Raw genomic sequence first — 12,849 nt, 5'->3', positions numbered from 1 at the left:
TCGCTAAGATAGACCAACATCCTTCCTTTATGGACCACAAAGTAAGGAATCAACTTAGCAAAAGTTGTTTTTCGCCAAGGACAGTGCAAAGTTTTATGTGATGCACTCAAGAGGGTATGGGGTCTAGAATCAAACATATGTGGCTTTAAATCCTATCTCTATTTAAAAAAGAATTTTTTTAATGTTTATTTATTTTTGAGACAGAGAGACACAGAGCATGAACAGGGGAGTGTCAGAGAGAGAGAATCTGAAGCAGGCTCCAGGCTCTGAGCGGTCAGCACAGAGCCCGACACGGGGCTCGTACCCACGGACTGCGAGATCATGACCTGAGCCGAAGTCGGACGCTTAACCGACTGAGCCACCCAGGCACCCCGAAATCCTATCTCTATTATGTATTAGTTACAAGAGGCTGACCAAGTTCAATAAAGTATATAATCTCAGTTTCTTCTTCTATAAAATGGGAATAATAACAGCTCTAGCAAATACATAGTTTTGATAAATAAGTAAAATGTAATACATATGATGTACATCACATAATAACTCCTTATTCAGTGTTACTTAATTTTACCTTCAAACACTGGTCAAAAAATTTTTCTAATGACAGTGGTAGTTCTTCAGGTATTCACTTTTAAAACACTGATTTCTGAAGTTAAAAATAACATGAATATATACGTATATATATTTACATCATTTTCAGGTCATTAAATTATTACAAGGGAGTATTTAGCAAGTGCATAGAGGATGCCGTATTAAAATGGGGATCTTTGTTTTACTATACACATAAAACAAACTCTAAACTGTCAACTACACTTTTTACACTTTATTTTCCCAAATAAAGCAAAGGAACCAGTAAAAATAAGCGAGGACTTCTACTGAATTAATCTTTGGGATTAGCAAACCAAGTAGAGAGGCTCTGGTTTTCAACCTAGTAGAGGAGACACAGACCATTAGAGAAAAGTTCTCCAAGTCTCCTGGGAGAAGTCTGTAAGAACTAGATTACGTAGCCCTAGGGCTCTTATGATGCAAGTCCCATTGTTTAGATGTTCACAACTCCTCCTCTTCATCTCTGGCCAAGTTATTCTCATTAGTAGTCAAATAATAGTCAAGCTACTAATAAGTGGAATGGCTAGTATTAGGACTGTATCCACATATTTATCCAATGAGAAACACTAGTATTTTTCCCAGTAGGTAGTGTCACTATGTCACTGTAACACTTCCTTATTTGTTTATACTCCTCTCATAAATATGCATTCATTTCAAGATTCTGGGTGTCATGCATGCTTAATATGCTTTCTCCATGTAGTTAACAATGTTGTGAAGGATTAGGACAATCTTTTACCCCCTTATCTTATTTTTCTATTTCAACACAGATCCAGAAACTGACTGCAAGAGTCTACGGTATAACATCTCGATCACAGTCCTAGATAATGTCTTCCTCCAATATCTAAGATTCTAATATATGCTATGTTTAAATATTAATAAAACTTATTTGAATGGGCTTTGAGATCAATATTATTACTTTTCAGATCTCTTCAAAAATGTTAGTGTTTTGTTCACAAATAAGCCAGTGATTATCTCTTCTTATGAAAAGTAAAGGGATTTGTGATGCTAATGGGAAGTATCAGCATGAAATCATTTTTAATATATATAAAGGTAGTTAATATATTACATATATATACACACATATTTCCTAGGTCTGTCCACTGAAAAGACTTAGAAATAATGGCCCACTAATAGCAATAAATAAGTCAAAATATCCTATCTTGGTTTCTAAATAGGATTCTTCACAAAAGGGAACAGGGTTCCTTCGTGGGGGTGGGGAGGCAGATTCCAGAGCTGGGGAAGAGAAAAAGTAAGATAAAATTGGAACATTTTGTTATATAAAGAAGCAACAAAGTATTCAAATAATCAAAAGCACATGTCAAAAGGACAGCAACCATCTTGAAGGAGCCCCCACAGGGCAAAGCAAACAATTTGAGCTTCAAAACAGACTATTAGTAGTAAATTCTATCCCATTAGATAAAATAAGAATCCAGGAGTACATATTGACATAAACTTTAAAGACAAGTAAAGGAACTGATATTAAAGACTTATACATTTATTCGTTAGCTTAGTTCATTCAGTAAATTTGTATCATACAATTGTACCTCCAATGAATTCAAGGGGAACCTGTAGGGTGGAAACCACTTCCTGACTATGGATAAAGCCTAGAACATATGCCAATCATGTAGATACTTATCTCTTCAGACACTGAGCAAGTGCCAGTATACTGGAAATTTCCTGGGGTGGGGGAAGCTCCAAGTATGTATTTCCAATTCTGCATGGTTACTTTAATGTTACATCTCTGTTCTCTCTTAAAAGTCTGGTGCTGCCGAAATACCCATATCCTCCTCTGACTGACCATGCCACATCTCCTGTAATTTTTCCTCCCAGGTTCTCATCCAGCTATTCTACCTCTGCCAGGCACTTGGGAATTAGAAAAGCCCTCAGGTTCCAACTTAAGAAAGAACATTGAGTTCTGGTACGTGAAATGTAATGAAGATCTCAAACATAACGACTACTCTAAATTAAAAAGAGAAACCAACAAGCCACATAAAACACGCAATTAAATCACGATTTTCATTAAATAGTACCTAGTTCTCCATGCCTACATATTTAAAAGTAGGATGAAAATCTATCATAAATATGCTAAACAGAAAAACTAAATTGAAAACTGTGTCAGAAATTAATATTTTTACAATATTTCTATGAGTGTAGTCTGCATTAAACATGATTATATTTCATGTAACATTTTATTGTTTTGAAATGAAATAATGATAAACATCCTAGCAGCTACAGAATACAGCTAGAGTGAAGAGTTAATTTATGGATATTAACTACAATAAGTATGTCATACAAACTGTTCTGAAGATGAATGTTACATTAGTTAAGTAATAACAAAAAGATACCCCAATGATTTAACAATGATTTATTGAGTGTCTACTTATACTACTAGTATTAAACTATTTAGTACCCCTAGTATTGTGGACCGTGTGTAGTCAGGTATGAATTACAATAACGTCCCGGTCCTAAAGAAACTCACTAGTGATAAAAGCAGATAGGTAAATCAATAAATGTAAAGCCCGAGTGTCGAGTGCACAAGTCAATGGTAGCACAAAGACTGAGTGACTCAATGGATGGTGGGCAGGAGAGAATAAGAGATGGCTTCCTAAAAGAGGGAATGCCTGAGGCAGAGTTTAAGAGAGGATTCAGTTAATCAGCCAGGAACAAATCAAGGAGAGGCTATTAAACAAAATAAACAGCTTTTACACAGTCACAGAGGCACTGACTAGCATGGAGCATGGTGAGAAAGGACCAGGACAGTATTAAATTTCAAGCAGGGTCCAATTTGTGGAAGACCTTATATAGATTAACCTAAGGGAAAGTATAATTGAATGCATAAAACAATACAAATGAAAATTACCTAGTCTCTGACATGGCAAGTTCCTAACTACTTCAGGTCCTAGATACTTCTTTTTCCTCTGTCTGAAGATACCTTCCTATAAAATTTTTGCAACTGGAGGTTATATCTCATTCAAGTCCTGGCTTAAAAATTACCTCCCAGGAAACACCTGTCTGTAACATCCAACTAAATTATTGCCACCCTACCACACCACCTATTAACCTGCCATTTCTTTTTTTTTTTTTTTTTAATTTTTTAACGTTTATTTATTTTTGAGACAGAGACAGAGCATGAACGGGGGAGGATCAGAGAGAGGGAGACACAGAATCTGAAACAGGCTCCGGGCTCTGAGCTGTCAGCACAGAGCCCTACGCGGGGCTCGAACCCACAGACCGTGAGATCATGACCTGAGCCGAAGTCGGCCGCTTAACCGACTGAGCCACGCAGGCACCCCTATTTTGTTTTTAAATCAATATAGAGAGATTACAAACACAGAATAAATACCAATTTCACAACTTCATGTAACATACCCACATGCCCCTGATTTTTAATGTCTTTATTTGTAAACTAGACTGAGAAAATCGTGGAAATTGCTAAGCAACGTTTAATGTAGTACAGACTCTAGGGATTTGTTGGCTGGCAATCTTCCTTTTATCCTGTAACATATAAACACATTTTGTTCCCTAGTAGCCATAGGAATATGACTAAAGCAGAAGAAACCCTTTCAGAGATATTTGTGTTTTATTATCTCAAGGATAAATCTCTAACGCAAAATCATCAAGCAATATGACAAAACATACTGAAGGCATTTTGGAGAGAGCAGAAAAGGGGTTTCTACCCCTTAAAATCATATGCAAATCTTCCTACCCTTGAGGAGAGACTACACTTGTCTCCAGGGAAAAGGGCTGGGAAGTAAATCTCCATTAGTATTGGGAAAACTTAAACTTCTTTTATTTAGCTTCCTGCTAAAGTGGGAGCTTCAGGGTATGTTTATATATAAACTGACATCCTTAAATATATTTTGGGGTCTTCAAGAGGAAAATTCAATGTTTATTCTTCTTGAGGTATGCAAGACATCTGAATAATGAGTTCCTGAACTCCTGCAGTCACACAATCAAATTACCAGTGTATAGGATCCTCTAAAAAATTAAAACCTATTGTTACTAAGTGAAGGAATTACTCCCTTATTTATTTCTAGTTCTATAAGGATACTGTTGACAACAGAAATAAATATTTAAATATGGCCAAAGGTAGGAAGCTGAATTATATTGTAATGAAAATGTCCTCAAAACTTTGAAATTTTATTAAAATGGCAGTCATTACACTCTAAAAGACCTTAGTATATGCAAATTCTTTCATTAAGACTCAAAACTAGATGAAAGTCATTTAAATTCAGATCCTATATAACTACTAGTTGACCAATATCACAACCAATATTAACTATAGGTAAAATATTCATAATTGTCTCTAAATAACATGGTCTGAAATTCATTAAATATTTATGTGATATTCTGAAATGTATAATATTTTTCATAGTACAGTTTTAGTTATTCATAGTATATTTTGCATTAAACATATATTGAATACATTTACGGTATTAAAATTATGATAGCGGTCTTAAAATATCTGACAGGTTTAGGGTCAGTGAATTACTCAAGAAAAGGCTCAGAAGATGTTTTGAAAAAGGACCAAGAGTTATCCCACCAAATTAACATGAGGAAATAAAGGCAGCAGTTGATCACATGTAATATTGCGGGTGCTTGTAAGAGGGAAGTAACAGGCCTATTCTGTGTAGTCCTGGTAAAACCAGATGTGGGGAATGTGCTAAAAGATTATTTACAAGTTGAAATTACCTGAAGATATTAAATGTTTATTTATTGTCAGAAAGAACCTCAAGTGGGCTCCATCTTCAGTGTGGAGTCTGATACAGGCATTGACCCCATGACCCTGGGATCATGACCTGAGATGGCATTAAGGGTGGGACACTCAACTGACTGAGTCACCCAGGCACCCTGTTACTTGAAGATATTAAACAGATGATGGAGACCTGGTCCTGGAGTACTCATTGTTGATATCAGAAAAGTGGTGAAGACATTAATACTTAATGATTTAGCTAACGTGGATCCACAACAAATAAGCCATGCTTTATAAGTAAAAATGTGCATCTGACCTGTTCTTTTTTTAAAAATTTTTTTCTTTAAGTTTTATTTATTTTGAGAGAGATAGAGAGAAAGAGAGAGAGAGAGAGATTGAGCATGAGCAGGGGAGGGGCAGAGAGAGGGAGAAAGAGAATCCCAAGCAGTCTCCATGCTGTCAGTACCAGCCCAATGTAGTGCTAGAACTCAGCAACCCTGAGATCATGACCTGAGATGAAATCAAGAGTAGAATGCTTAACCAACTGAGCCACCCAGGTGCCCCACATATGACTTGTTCTTCATGAAGCTATGCTACCATCATGTTACCACTTCTTTCTCTTGATATCCTCATTTTTATGGTCTATTGTTGTGGAATGCACCATTCTCTCCTTGGGAAGCACATTAAAGTTATGTTTTTCCCTCATCTTCTACTCAATCCCTTAATGTCCACTTTCCTTCAGATTACAGACAATGACTTGTCAAACTTCCTAATTCTTTTACTGCCCTAAGATTTCATTGAGATTAAGTTGGAAGATTAATCTAGTTCCTTTAATCTAAAGGAATTAAATGAATCCAATTTTTCTCTGACCCATCTTAACTACAATTTTCTCTTAAAGAAACTTAAACTCCCTCTTTTACTTTTAAAAATATTCTCAATAGATAAAACGGGAGATAACTGTCTCAAAACCTTAACAGCTTTCAAAACTTCTTGCTGTTCTTGATCTTTTGAAATACATTCTTAAATATTGGGTTTACTTTACTAGCATCAGTTGATTCTTTGCTTAATAGATACATTCTCATATTAAATACAATAGATAAATATTCATTGTAGTGTTTTTTCCCTAGTACTATATTTGTCTTTATTCATTCAACCTCTGTGAGGAATACAAACATAAGCCATGTTATTAAAAAAGTTGTAGCCTAGAATTGAGGTTGAGGTAAGTCTAATTTTATAATAAAAGGCAGAAAGAAGTGTCATGAAAAGGATCAGGTTGCATTTCATAGGAGTTCAGCAGACACGATAACTTTCAGCTGATTATATATAAGCAAAAAAGTATACAAGAGGTTTATTTAGGTTGGACTTTCAAAGAATTTCATATCCAAGCAAATGATTGGGCTTCAGTGGATCTATAAATTACATGAAATGATATTTAATATTTGGAAGATATATCTTATGTGTATCTGTGGTAGAGCAGCAGGACAGAATAAGATCACTAGTATTCATCATATTCTGAAAAATACTCACGACACTCAAAACGGTTAAAAGTAAACCACACTACAAAGAACAGTGTTTGGAGGTTTCAAAACTATTAAAATTAGTATGAGTAGAAACACATTCTTATTGCCTCCAATTATTCATAAGTATTTTTGCTTCTCAGTAAAATGGCTAAGGAAGCATCATGAAGTTTCCCTTGAATTTTCTGAAATATGCTTTTCCAAACACTAGAAAATACATCTAACTGTTCCTTACCATTTCAAAAGAGAATATGTTCACTTTCTTTCCATAACTTTCTTTATACCTAATGTACACCATTGACAAAGTTGAGTTTATGGTCATACTGTCCCTTTATGCTTCTTCTTGCAATGGAAGCTTTTGTCATTTTAAACTAACAACAGAAATGATAAAAAAAAATAACAGGCAAGATTAAAATATGGGCAGTAGAAATGATATTAAAAATCCATGTAGGATACTTTAAGTTTACTTTAAAAATTTATGATGGGAATTGATAGGAAACTGAAGACATATCCTAAGAAGATCTATAGAGAAAAAAAGGATAAATTGAGAAGTGGATTTGGAAAAGAAAAGGAATAATAATATTTAAAAAAGCAGTTAGAAAAGTAAGAGTGTTTTATAGATAGTTTATTGTAAGGATGAAAGCGTGAAAAAAAATGGTAAAATGGTTTTAAAAGATTTAGAATCACGAAGCAGAAAGTGACAAATTGAACTGCTCATTTTAATAATAAAAAGTGGGGGACAGATATAGCTACTTGATGGCATGAAATTGAAGTACCTGAATTTCTGAAGTGTTTAAAAAAATCAAGTAAGGAGGGTCTAAAAGTATAAAAAGGTATGAAAATATCTTTTGGGGTTTAGTAGAATGTGAACTGATGATGAAAGATTGACAGGCACAGAATAAGTAAAAAGCAAAACAAAAAGAAAGATAAATTCAGATATTGACATGTAAGAAGTATCCCTGTATAGTACTTCATAAAAAGGTATACATTTTCAGATCCAGTATTAGCTTGCTGTGTTTTGTGAATATGGTAAATAGGCAGCCACAGTATCCAGAGTTTTTACTAAAGTACCCATTATCTTTTACCAAAAAGATTGCAATCACTTCAAAGCTACAGAACAACAACAACAAAATATTATAATGTTTTCATTTATTGAGCTGGTCAAATTTCTCCATACATTGTCAACTCTGTAGTTAAGGTGAATCAATTAGTTAAATGTTTTTGCAGTTCTCTTTGCCCAATTTGTATATAGTATATGGTCCAGGAACTTCACACAAAAAGGTGCTTTATAAAGACCAAAGTCACATCATTCAGAACTTTCTAGCAACTAAAATGATCTAATACCCTCAGACTTAAGTAGTCAAATTTTACCTGTCCCCACATCTTTTTGCACAGGGCTAGGTGACTAACTGACAGTACTATTTGAGAGGAAGTTCCTGCATTACAGACATTAGACCATATATTCTATCCCAATCATATAACTAATACTGAAAAATAAGATGGTTCTATGAAATGCAGAAACACAATCAACGGACATTAATTCTAGACCAAAATGAAACAGTTCTGACCCTTCCATACAAATGTAATTGATATAAATCTAAAAGTTACCATCATCAAAATATTTGAGGTTTTCAGGTAAGGAGAATTAGCACTATAATGTAATTTGATAAAATACCAATGAAATATGCAGTTCTGTGCAAGTGTTTGGAGGCATCTAAGCCCTAAACCTTCCTCTCACTAACTTCAAGAAGCTTGATTTCTCAACATTCAATTCTTTCTTTGGAATACAGTCTTTTTCCCTGATCTTTCCTCTCTTCTCTGCCTAGCAAAAGATTTTGTAAACTGGAGTTCAGTGTTTTTCTCTTCTCACATTTTGCACAGTGCTGGGTAAGGCTGAAGAGCCAAGGTTTCAAAGTGTTTCCACATCTATCTTTTCAGTCCAAATTCTCTTTCTAGGACTTGGGCTTGCAGATCTAGTTACTGGACTTAAGCTATAGATACCCATGGAGTCACCAGGCTGGGCTAAGAAACCAGCAGATAAACATAGAAAATCCTTCTGGAACATCTTTTAGGCAATGTTTTGGGAGAAAAATCATATTTAATATCCATATAAATATGAACCTATTACAGAGAAGAAAATTCATATGAATTTTTAGATAAAAGTGGAGGACGTCAAATAAGATTACTCTTGGCTGGGGGTGGGGTAAGTATATCATTGTTGAGAGATATTTTGATAGAAAAGTCTGAGAAGCTTGGTATTATGCTAAGTAAATCTACCTTATAAATATGGATTAGTATATTTGTGTGTGAATACTGAAGCAGAAGTGAAAGGAGGTTTAATAATAGGAATGATCACAGACAAACTATGGAGTGTGTCAAGTTTATCCTCCATTGCCATTATTACCACCAATACCACCTCTCAGACCCTGTCCCAAGCTCTTGAAGAATCTGGCTTCTTTTCTTAACCTCAGCCTCACTACTAAGCATATTCTGTCTTTTCTTCATCAATAAGTGCTCTTTTTCATTCCATTCCTTAAGACATTAGTATATGTGTAAAGAGATAATCATTACATACTGAAGATAAAAATTCATATTAAGGTGGTGGTCATATAATGAAATTTTATATGCTGTTACTTTGGACATATCTGTTATTAGGTAGAATTCTGCTGAGCATTTACATTGTGCCAGAGAATGTGCAAGGGGGTAGGAATGCTTTTCTTTCTTCAGCTTTTAAGATTCCCAAACTCTTTTTTAACAGAATGCAATATCCAGTGCCATGTTCTGCACAAAGAGTGTCAGCAATGAAAAAATTCATTCTTGACACAGGTATCAAACTCAGAAAGGGTGAAGCAGACAAGAAGAAAGAAATAAAGCAAATGTGAAGGGTTCCAGAAGAGAAGATAATCAAATTAGTCTGAATCTAGCATTTCAAAATGATTGTTATTTCAGTCATACTTTTCATAGTGCTGTAAACCTGAACAACTAAAGACTCACAACTATTTGCTTTCATCTCTGCAAGTTAGCAAAGTCAACTGATCGACAATTTATTTGATGACATTGTATCTGACAGAAAATGCTGTTTTTTCACTCCTAGGAAACAACCCAACAAGTCCTCAGAATACATGTAAATTTTTTTTCTTAAAGAAAATATACTCATCTTCTTTTTGCTACCACATTTCAGTGCATTTAAATTTTACATGATACTCACACAACCTTGTCACATAAATCATCACCTTTTTACAGATGAGGGAACAAGTTCTGAGAGGCTATGTGATTTAATCAAGGTTATATGGCTAAAGGCAGGATCCCAATTTCTGAGTCCCCAGATGGTGCTCTCCTCAGGGTTCTACAAGACCCTTTTACACCTGTAGTGGTCAAGATCCAGGCAGGAGACAGAAATAACACCATCACTAAAACTGGGAAAAGCTAATATAAAGCATTAACTAGTAAAAGGAGACTGACTACTAAGCGAGGAGATTACTAACAAACACAGGAGTAGTGGTTTAGGGAGCAGCCAGTACTTCTGGGGCTGTGGGAAAGTACCCAATAACTTAGGTAATAACTTAGAAGAACCATGCTCTCATCCCTGTCCTCTATGCTACCAAGCCAGAGACACAGACCTTACTGGAGATAATGTGGCTGTCGCCCAACCTATGGCAATGAAATTCATTAGGTGTCACAGTCTGGTCTGGTGAGGGAACCACCAGCTGGGGTGCCAGTGAAACTTGCTAGGAATGCACCCATTGGGAGGCCAGCATGGCTTATTGGGAAGCCACACACTGGGGAGTCAGCCAAACTTACCTAATGATGTGAAACACTAATCTCTTGCACACCACAGGCCAGAAAGCCACCCACTGACCACACAGGAGCAAGAAGAAAAGAAGAGGCCCCCCTTTTTTAGGCAGTGTCCCTCTAGCACCTTCTATTGACAAGTCCTAGCATTGGGTTGAGAACAAAGCAATGTTTACAGGTTCTAGTTCTAAATATCACAGTTCAGGGCAAAGATGAATTAGAAGCTGAGAAGCATGAGACTGTTGGCACATAGCTCAATGACTCTCTTGGGTTCTTGAGGGGGAAATGCTTTTATACCAAACTCCTACTCCATTTGTCTTCTTCTTCTTCATTTTTTTTCCCCCTCATTACCACTACAATGAAATGCAGACCCAACCTTTGAGGATGCTATGTACTGATTTCTGGTAAGACACATGGTTAAGTGCATGAGGAGAGCACAATGCAGTGAATGAGACCAGGTCTGGAGCCAAAACGTTTGGGTCTGAATATTAGCTTCACCACTGACTAAATTAGCAGCCTGGTAAAAGTTAATCTCTGTATGCCTCAGTCTCCTTATCTGTAAAAGGGGATGATAAGATGATGGGAAAAATAAATGTAAAGCCTATACAACAGCACCTAGCACATAGTTAGAATTCGATAAATATTAGTATTACCCATACGTGTTAGTTTGTAATTGGTGTTTAAAAATGCATATTCAGTTCTCATTTTCAATTTCCATGTAGGTCTGTATCTCATAATGCTAAAACCCAACTTGTTTGGGTGAGACTGGGCTAAGTACCAAAAAACCTTGCGGCCTCCTGGGCATTGCCTTCAGCTTTGATTTCAGATCCTGGCACTGCCCCTGGCTCACTGAACAATCCTCACAGCAGAAGCCAACCCACTGGGGATCCATCGTCTCAAGGGAAAAAAAAAGACACATGTTTAAATAAATCATCTTTCTTTAGTAACTCTTCCAGTTGACTAAATTTGATTCCCCTCTTCCCCAAACAATGAGTTACACTAGCGAGGAAAAGAGGAAGAAATTACTATTTTTAGTGCCTACCCACCTGTACCAGGCAAGCACTTTGTATGCATTACCTGATTCATCCTCATCATGTCCTATCAAATTGGTACTTTTAACCCTGTTTAACAAATAAGGAAAATGAGGCTCAGAAAGGTCAAATAATCAATTCAAGATGACCTCTTGGTAAGTAGCAAAGCCTCAATTCAATTCCGGTCTTTCTGTTTGGGTGGACTACACGTTTTTAACTGTGCCGCTTGCCTCCCACACTCTCTTCATCTCAGACATCAAAAATCTTAACTGCTCAGTCGTTTTCGTACTTTGCTTTAAAGAGAAGAGTGGGTGTGCAACTTTTTTTTTTCTTTCTCAACCGTATCATTTTTAAGATACAGCGAATGAAATTCATTTACTAGTCACAGGAATTTAAAAAATTATTCCTAACATCTTACACGAAATTAGCTTTGAATGAAAATCAGCAGCCCTACTGAATCTCTGCGCGCCTGTCCTCACCTCTCCTCCAAGGCTGCAAACTTGGTGAAGGGAAAGGAAGCCGGTGGTGGGCCTGCGAGCTGGGCTCCAGCCCGGATTCTGCCGCGGTGCTCAAGTTCGGTCGGACCCTTCTTTTCCTCCTGTGGAGCAGGTAGCTGTCGGGCCAGGACGTCTTAAGGTTTCTTCCTAAGGTACAAGCCCGAGGCTGAGGCTCTCCTGGGCGAGGATGTGCCCCAGTCGTGTCCGCCACAGCTCCCGGGGTGAACAGCCCGTTTCTCCCAGGAAGCTGCCAAGACCACCTTTCTCCCGCCCCAGCCCACAGCCCCTTGTGCTCCGCGTCTCCCAACCAGGAAAAGTGAAGCCCCTTCCCCTGGGACCCTGGAGCAGCCTCTCACCGGACAACTCCGCCCCTCCGCTGAGTTCCCGTCCCGGCCTGCACCCCGCAAAGCGATGCTCAGCCCACCCGCCGTCTGGGTAACCAGCTTGCACTTCCCCAACTTTCCGCTTCTCCGAGGGGGAATTCTGAGAACTCTGCAACGAGTTTGACTGCAAACAAAGCACCGCTCAACAGTGAAGTCCTCCGCCGCCTCCCGACGCCGGGAGCTCAGGCCTCCCCTGCAGTTCCACGCCGCGTCCCGCCAGCTGAGCTTTCCCACGGCGGGGTCCCGGGCCGGGGGGGCGGGGTCGCAGCGGTCCCGCCGGAGCCCCGGGCTCGGGGGCGCGCCCCAAGTCCGGGTCTCGCTTTTTCTGCTCCC

General features: G+C 37.6%; 1 long non-coding RNA gene across 1 annotated transcript; it reads right to left on the bottom strand.

The window, feature by feature from the left end:
* Positions 1 to 333: 333 nt before the first annotated feature.
* On the bottom strand, positions 334 to 12,721 carry LOC115508839. The gene is made up of 3 exons (XR_003967137.1): positions 12,490 to 12,721; positions 12,116 to 12,280; positions 334 to 1,836 (listed from the first exon to the last, which is right to left on the bottom strand). It is a non-coding gene; the product is annotated as an uncharacterized LOC115508839 (long non-coding RNA).
* Between the last annotated feature and the right edge of the window lie 128 nt (positions 12,722 to 12,849).

This window comes from Lynx canadensis, chromosome A2 (assembly GCF_007474595.2).
Source record: "Lynx canadensis isolate LIC74 chromosome A2, mLynCan4.pri.v2, whole genome shotgun sequence".
Classification (NCBI taxonomy): domain Eukaryota; kingdom Metazoa; phylum Chordata; class Mammalia; order Carnivora; family Felidae; genus Lynx; species Lynx canadensis.
Note: the sequence above shows the minus strand (reverse complement) of the source record. Positions and strands in the feature narration are given on the sequence as shown.